The sequence below is a fragment of the Triticum aestivum genome, chromosome 6A (assembly GCF_018294505.1).
Source record: "Triticum aestivum cultivar Chinese Spring chromosome 6A, IWGSC CS RefSeq v2.1, whole genome shotgun sequence".
Taxonomy (NCBI): Eukaryota; Viridiplantae; Streptophyta; class Magnoliopsida; order Poales; family Poaceae; genus Triticum; species Triticum aestivum.
Window position 1 is genome coordinate 498,709,137 of NC_057809.1, and position 8,664 is coordinate 498,717,800.

Below are 8,664 nucleotides of genomic sequence, written 5' to 3' on the forward strand. Positions count from 1 at the left end.
GAGAGGCACAGGTTGTTTTACCCTAGAAGCACAGGGTACACCTATTCTTTGTTCACGATATGTCACAGCAGAGGCACTTAATTTAAAAAACGGTTACATTGATGGGACAAGGGATGTAGAAAATTTCATACAATTATCAGTTTAGGCCTCTCAGGATGCTTGCGGGGTTTGGATCTATCGACGTATTCTAGTTACTGATGTATGGCGAAAATCCCAGGGCGGAGAGCAGTAGCATTTCTACTAAATCTTATCTCTGCACTAGTTCAATCTGTTAGGCAAATTGATTTAGGTTATTAGAAAACTCCTTGGTAGCGGTGGCTAGGGTTGCTGTTCCTGGAAGTGGAAAAATCACTATGATCTACCCGGTGGAATGGAGTGGGATAGAATGATAATTACCTTTAGTTGCTTGTGTGGTGTTCTTCGCCTCCATCCGCTTATTGTGTCGTTGCTCCTTTTTGGTTGCGATTTCCGCCACCGCTGTTGTAGTCCCCGCCGTCGGTCGCCGCAGCCGATGGGGTTATTGGTGTTGTCGCGGGCAGAGTGTGGTTGTTTGTATATCGGATTTGAGTGTGGTTGGCGAACACGGTGGCGGTTGTCCGGTGACGCAAACTCGATTTCGAGTTTGTGTTTGTGTGCGGAAGGAAGGAGGAGAGCATGCGAGAGTGATGAAGGTTTTGAGATTTACTTTGCGGAAGGGGAAGCAAGCTAATAGAAGAGGGAGGGAGAGATGGAAACCATCGAACCGTCTCTAATCTTCAACCGTCCGTTTGGGCAACAAGATTCATTATGCTTGGCTTGGGTTTTTCTGTGCTACAGTAAAAAAAATTAGTGTTGAGACTGTTAGTGCTGAAGTGGAGCCTCTCTATAGGCATGTGGATGCAGGCACACGAGGCACATAAGTGCAGGTTCTACAGGCACATGGATGCAGGCACAGGAGGCACGGAAGTGTGGGTTCTATAGGCAGTTAGAGAACCACGGGACATGCCAGTGTCGTGTGAGGCACGTGGATGTAAGCAGCGGAGGCACGGAAATGAAGCCAACACAGGCACGGACATGCTGCTTCTCGAGGCACGGGTATCAACCCTGTGGATGTAGTACAAGAGTGCATTGGGAGAGGCATGTGTTAGAATGCTCGGTTAAAGAGGCATGGTTGTGAAGTCTTGGGAGCGACAAAGGCACGTTGGTTCAGGCATGAAAGGCAGAAAAGGTGAATTCACAACAGGCACGTACATGTGTTTTCTCAAGTCACAGGTGTGCACTCTATGGATGCACAAACATGTGGCGGCAGAGGCATGGGTCTGACTACTCGGTTACAGAACCACGTTCGTGAAGTCACGTGGGTGTGGCATTACGGGGCACGTAAGAGTTTGGGCGAGTTCCACGTGAGGCACGTGGGTGCATGTACGTGTAGGCAAAGAAGTGAAGGCACCACGTTTGTGAAGTCACATGGTAGTGCTGAAGTGGAGCCTTTCTACAGGCATGTGGATGCAGGCACACGAGGCACTGAAGTGCAGGTTCTACAGGCATGTTGACGCAGGCACAGGAGGCCAGTGTCGTGTGAGGCGCGTGGATTTAAGCAGCGGAGGCACGGAAATGCAGCTAATACAGGCACAGACATGCTGCTTCTCGAGGCACGGGTATAAACCCTGTGGATGTAGTACAAGAGTGCGTTGGGAGAGGCATGTGTTAGAATGCTCGATTAAAGAGGCATAGTTGTGAATTCTCGGGAGCTACGCGGGTGTGGCAGTGGGACCATGTAAGAGTCACGACGCATGTTTCGTTAGGCACGTGAGGCACGTTGGTTCAGGCACGGAAGGCATAAAAGGTGAATCCAAAACAGGCACTTATGTGTGTTTTCTCAAGTCACGGGTGTGCACTCTCTAGATGCACAAACGTATGGCGGCAGAGGCATGGGTTCGACTTCTCGGTTACAGAACCACATTCGTGAAGTCATGTGGGTGTGGCATTACGGGGCATGAAAGAGTCTGGTCGAGTGACATGTGAGGCACGTGGGTGCATGTACGTGTAGGCACAGAAACGAAGGCACCACATTTGTGAAGTCACGTGGTAGTGCTGAAGTGGAGCCTTTCTACAGGCAAGTGGATGCAGGCACACGAGGCACTGAAATGCAGGTTCTACAGGCATGTTGACGCAGGCACAGGAGGCCAGTGTCGTGTGAGGCGCGTGGATGTAAGCAATGGAGGCACGGAAATGCAGCTAATACAGGCACGGACATGCTGCTTCTCGAGGCACGGGTATCAACCATGTGGATGTAGTACAAGAGTGCATTGGGAGAGGCATGTGTTAGAATGCTCGGTTAAAGAGGCATGGTTGTGAAGTCTCGGGAGCGACGCGGGCGTGCCAGTGGGACCATGTAAGAGTCACGGCGCATGTTTCATTAGGCACGTGAGGCGCGTTGGTTCAGGCACGGAAGGCGGAAAAGGTAAATCCAAAACAGGCACTTACGTGTGTTTTCTCAAGTCACGGGTGTGCACTCTCTGGATGCACAAACGTATGGCGGCAGAGGCATGGGTTTGACTTCTCGGTTACAGAACCACATTCGTGAAGTCACGTGGGTGTGGCATTACGGGGCACTTGCGTGTGTTTTCTCAAGTCACGGGTGTGCACTCTCTGGATGCACAAACGTATGGCGGCAGAGGCATGGGTTTGACTTCTCGGTTACAGAACCACGTTCGTGAAGTCACGTGGGTGTGGCCTTACGGGGCACTTAAGAGTCTGGGCGAGTGACACGTGAGGCACGTGGGTGCATGTACGTGTAGGCACAGAAATGAAGATAGCACGTTTGCGAAGTCACGTGGTAGTGCTGAAGTGGAGCCTCTCTTCAGGCATGTGGATGCAGTCACACGAGGCACGGAAGTGCAGGTTCTACAGGCATGTGGATGTAAGCATAGGAGGCACGGAAATGAAGCCAACACAGGCACGGACATGCTACTTCTCGAGGCACGGGTATCAACCCTGTGGATGTAGTATAAGAGTTCATTGGGAGAGGCATGTGTTAGAATGCTCGGTTAAAGAGGCATGGCTGTGAAGTCTCGGGAGTGATGCGGGCGTGGCGGTGGGACCATGTAAGAGTCACGGCGCGTGTTTCTTTAGACACGTGAGGCACGTTGGTTCAGTCACGGAAGGCAGAAAAGTTGAATCCACAACAGGCACGTACGTGTGTTTTCTCAAGTCACGGGTGTGCAATATATGGATGCACAAAAGTGTGTCGACAGAGGCATGGGTCCGACTAATCGGTTAGAGAACCATGGTTGTGAAGTGACGTGGGTGTGGCACGATAGGCCTCGTAGGAGTCACGGCAAGTGTCATGCGATGCACGTGGATGTACGCACATGAGGCAGGGCTTAGAATGTACAAGAGGCACGGATTCTGGTATAGGAGGCACTGAAGTAAAAACACTGTTGTGACGGACACGAGGCACTTAACTTGAAAATAGTTACAATCAAGGGACAACGGGCAGAGAAAATCTGGTGTAATTATCAAGTTTGAGCTCTCAGTATGCTCTCAGTATTTGGATCGTTTGAGGTATTATAGTTAGTGATGTGGCAGGTGTAGTACTTTTAAGCACATTTCGTGTGGTGAAAATTCCGTAGTGGGGAGCAGTAGCGTTTCTATTAAATGTCGTGTGTACGGTACTTCAGTTTTTTAGACAAGTTGATTTTAGATAGTGCAAAACTCGCCTTTTTGTGGTGGCTAAGATTGTTGTTCGTGGAAAATGGAATGTAATGGGATAGATTGTTATTTACATTCGATTGCTTGTGTTCGGCTTCTCGCTTCCATCGGTCGATTTTGTCTGTTCGTTTTTTTGTTGTGATCTCCGCTGGCGGCGTTGAAGTACTTGCTTCGTTGTTGTTGGGTGGGTACTTTGTGTTGTTGGGCGCACCGTTTGACGGTGTGTATCTCAAAGTGGGAGGGTGGTTGGCGAAGCGTGGTGGCGGTTGTTTTGCGAGGGGAACTCTACTTGAAATTTGGGTCCGTGTAATGAACCTTTGAGGAGATCCTGTGTGAGTGTGGAATGTTTCGAGATTTTTTTGTGGAAGAGAGGAAGGAAGATAGTAGTGGAGGTGGGAAAAATGGAAATGATGGAACCGTCTATAATCTTCGACGGTCTGATTTTAGTATCAAGATTCGTGTCGCCTGGTTTTTTCCGCTATACCATCTTAATAGAAGTGCGAGGCACGGAACACCAGGCTCTACAGGCACCGACGTTGGAATTTTAGAGGCACTGGTATCAACTCTATGGATGCACAAATATGTGGTAGCAGGGGCATGCATCTGAAGACTTACTCAGAGAGTCACGGTTGTGAAGTCTTTAGAGTTACGAACGTGTGTCACCATGGGCACGTGAGAGTGATGCGTCGGGAAGTTTGGTAGTAGAGGCATCGGTGCGAATAGTACTCAGAGAGTATCGGTTGTGGGTCCACATGTGTGAAGTGTGTGCAGCATTGGTCGTGTGGTAGTAGCGGCGTGCGTCGGGAAAGGTGCGAGCAATAACATTTGTTACATGCTTAATCAGACGATTTGACGGTTGCCTTTTCCTGCCAACCGCGAGCATTGCCACTCGGCGGTTGCCTCGATGCACAGCAACGACGAGCGCATGTATTCTGCCCTCTCTACCACGACGAGGCCGCGTCCAACCGCCTCCTCCATGACCCAGACCTTGGCACAAAAGGGTAACTGCGCTTCCATAGCCGCTCAATTCTGAAAACACTATTGATGTTCCATCTCAACTAGCATCTCCTCACAATCTCTGTGTCAAGGCGGCCATCGTTGGAGGAGCGTAATGGCGGAGGAACCATCTGCCAAGTGTCCCCGTGGTGAGACGTCCGACCAGAGCATGGAGGTCGACGATGTTCAAGTCCCCGGTCAGAAGCACGACTACAAAGTGCACCTCAAGGAGGTTGACATCCACGGCAAGGAAAAGCTGGATGTCGTATGCACTAGCAATCCTGAGGAAGCCGACAAGATGATCAGCAGGATCCTGAAGAGGGTCTGCGGCTTGTACCCTCAGTACATCAGCGTTGATGTCGAGTATACCAGGGAGGACGAACCTCCGCAGAGGGCAGCGGTTCTACAGTTATGCGTGGAGGAACTCTGTTTGGTATATCACATCACCATGGCAACAAAATGGTGAACCATCCTACAGTTTCAACCTCTCCATGCTTCTGTTTAATTATCTTTTCACCCGGAAATTTGATTAAATTGGTTTATTGACTTGATGTATCAGTGAAGTTTCTGAAGTAGATGCAGCACAATAGATTTTGAACTTGACTCACCAGATCAGTTTATGTATTTGATGCACTAGATTAATTTATGGGTTTGATGTACGAGATTATTTTCTGAACTCGATGTTCTAGCGTACTTTCTGTTCTAGTGTATTTTCTATATTTCATGTTCTAGTGTAGTTCAGTTTCTTGAATTGATGTGTTAACGTGGCTAAGAAGTAGATAGGTAATTGGTTCAAGTGTAAATTCCAAAAATAAAAATAACATGCTATGCTTGTATTTTATTTCTGAACTCTGCTTAGCAGTTTCTGAAATGTTTTCGTGCATGAATTATACGTACTATATAAGCATGTACTTGACCAATACTTAATGAATCCACCTTAAATGTGCCATCCCCCTGCAGGCCCAAGAGCCTGCGCCCGTTCCTGAAGGAGGACAGGTTCTACACCTTTGCCGGCTTCAGTATTGAAGGTGACAAAGAGATGCTGCGAAGTTCTGGTTTGGAGATCAACCCCGACAAGTACATCGACATCCAGCGCAAATGGAGAGTTCCTTTCAAGGGAAGAAAGAGGTACCACTCTTTGGCTGATGTTGCAGGGAGCGTGATCCACCCATTCTACAAACAGATGAAGGATAAGATTGATAGAGTTGAACACCATAAACTGTGGGGGATCAGCCCACTGCCAAATTACCTCATTGAGTATGCAGCGATAGATGCGTACGCAACCTACGAGTCGTGGAAGAGAATTGAAAACATCAGAGAAGGTCTGGAGAGTGCAAAAGAGGCAGAGAAGAATTATGAGGATCCTTACTACGGATACTAGTGATGACGTTCGTGTCTACATTTGTGTCTCTTTGTGTTCCAGATGACTCCATTGACTCTAACACCAGGAGAGGCACGGTATGGAGGCCCAGAGAGGCATGCTTGCGTTTTACGCGGGATCACAATTATCACAGGCACGGGCATGAAGCGCGTAAAGGCATGATCGGTGGTATTACATAGAGTCACGCTAACCTAAGTCTTACGCACAGCCACGGGCGTTTACTCTGTGAGGCACGGAATGGCCTATACGAGAGACCCTGTTTTTAAAAGCGTATTTCCTTGTACGGGCATAAGCACGTGCATTGTAGCGACCAGACCTCAAACAGTCTGATCTCTGTGCTCCGGTGTCATCCCTGGATCAGTAATGCTGACACCACACAGTACTTGGAGGATTTATAGCAGAGTAGCAATCACACACTTATTACATCGAGTGTCTCAAAAGAGAACTTATTACAATAAATATGGCTTAAGGCCATCTAATAACGATAACAGCGGAAGGCTTGGAAGATAGGTGAGTCCATCAACTCCAACGGCACCACTGAGTATAGAACCACGACCTAAAAACTCCTTAATCATCGTCTGAAAAGTCTGCAACATTAACGTTGCAGCCCGAAACGGGTCAGCACATGGAATATGTTGGCAATGTAACACATAGAGAGTAATGGAATGAAATAGCTATACTGTATGCATATTTGGCTGGTGGAAAGCTCTATGGTTACAGTTTTGCGTAAAGCCAATTTTTCCCTACTTCAAAGGAATAAAATTTAATTACTATCATGGTGGTTGTTAAACATTGAGAATGGTTGACAGCATTCTCAATCCCAATTAAGCATCATCATTAAACAAAGCCCACAAAATTAATTTAGGGTAACATGTTGAGATTCACATGAAAATCCAGGTACTAGATACTCAAGATGTCCATAACCGGGGACACGGCTAACCATGATTAGTTTATTACACTCTGCAGAGGTTTGCGCACTTTTCCCCACAAGACTCGATTGCCTCCGTTTGGTTTCTCGCACTACATGGTGTTTGAGAAGACGGATGACCGAGACATAGTCTTTTAGAAGCGCTAGCACCTTACGATCGGGTAGACCGTACCACATACATCCCCTACATCTGCTAGTCTACCACTGTAAGAGTTCGCACAACTTAGTCAACTATGCTAGAGCCCATAATAGCTTGTGGCTGCACACGGAAGTTTCTAGTATGAATAGTCTCATGATCCCTTTGAGCCTGGGTGGCGGTCCAAAAGAAAACAGGCAAGTCCTGGAATACCCAGGTGCCTCAATCCACCCAGATGTGTGTTTAAGTTGCCACCTTAGATAAACCATTAATTAACAATCTCACATCTGTCATGGATTTCACTCACCCAATCCACGTCTACTAGCATAGCATGGCACAATAAGCAAACATAGAAGTAACTCCCAAAGGTTTGAAAATAAACAGGTAATAGGTACTACCTCATCTACTTCCCATCCCACAATTTAATTAGATCCTAATCGGGTAATGTGTGAGGATTGATCTAATGCAATAAAACTAGGTAGTAGAAAAGGTATGATCAAAGTGTTACATGCCTTGCTGATGATCCGCGAAACCTAACGATTCGAAGTAACAGGCGGCGCACTCCGGGTATTCTATCGCAGACAAACAAACAAGCATACAATAAGTACTCATCTAATGCACATGTAAAACTCAAATAAGAGATCTAACCAGAAGGTTCAACTTAAGAACTCCGGTTGGCAAAAAGAATCAAATCGAACGAAGCAACGAAAAACAAACTGCAAAAGAAAACAACTTCGTTCTAGTAATCTGGATCTAGGGCAAATTTTACAGTAACAAAAACTTGTTTAAGTTGGTTAAACGGATAAAGGGTTTCGAGACGAAACTCTAGGCGCTTGAATCGCCTGATTCCGATAAACGAGCAAAAAGTTAAACTAAAACGAAAATCGGATTAGGAATCGCGATCAGAAAAATCGCGGATTTAATCCGAGAAAAAGAGAAACGACGAACGCCGATTTTTTTTCTCTTTTTTTTCCGGCACGGAAATCGAGGAGCGACGAACCTCGGGCGGCAGGATCATCGGCGGCGGAGGCGGCGGCTCCGGAGGCGCGCACGGATCGAGGCGGGGCTGATGGGCTGGGGCGGCTCGGGGCGGCGCTATTTAAAGGCTGCCCCCGGTCGGTGTCCCGCTCGGGTACGGCCCGAAGTCGGTTCGTTTTTTTTAATTATTCCGCTCGGAAGAAAAATAAAAAGAAATACTAAATGGACTCTAAAGATTCCGAAATAAATTTTCACGGGCTTCTAAAATCAAGCCGCACAAGGTGAACATTTATTTGGGCCCTAAATGCAATTTTGAAAAACGCACATTTTTCCTAAAATTCAAATAAAACACCGAAAAACTCCAAAATAAAATCTTATTTGATTTTATTATTAAATCCTCAATATTTCTTTATTTCGGGAAAGTCATTTTATTCCCTCTCTCATATTTTTGTAATAGAAATAATTGATGATAAAATAAATAAAATCAAACGATGCTATTCTCAAAATTTGAGAAAACTCAAATATGAAAATAACGAAATCCGCAACTCTCTC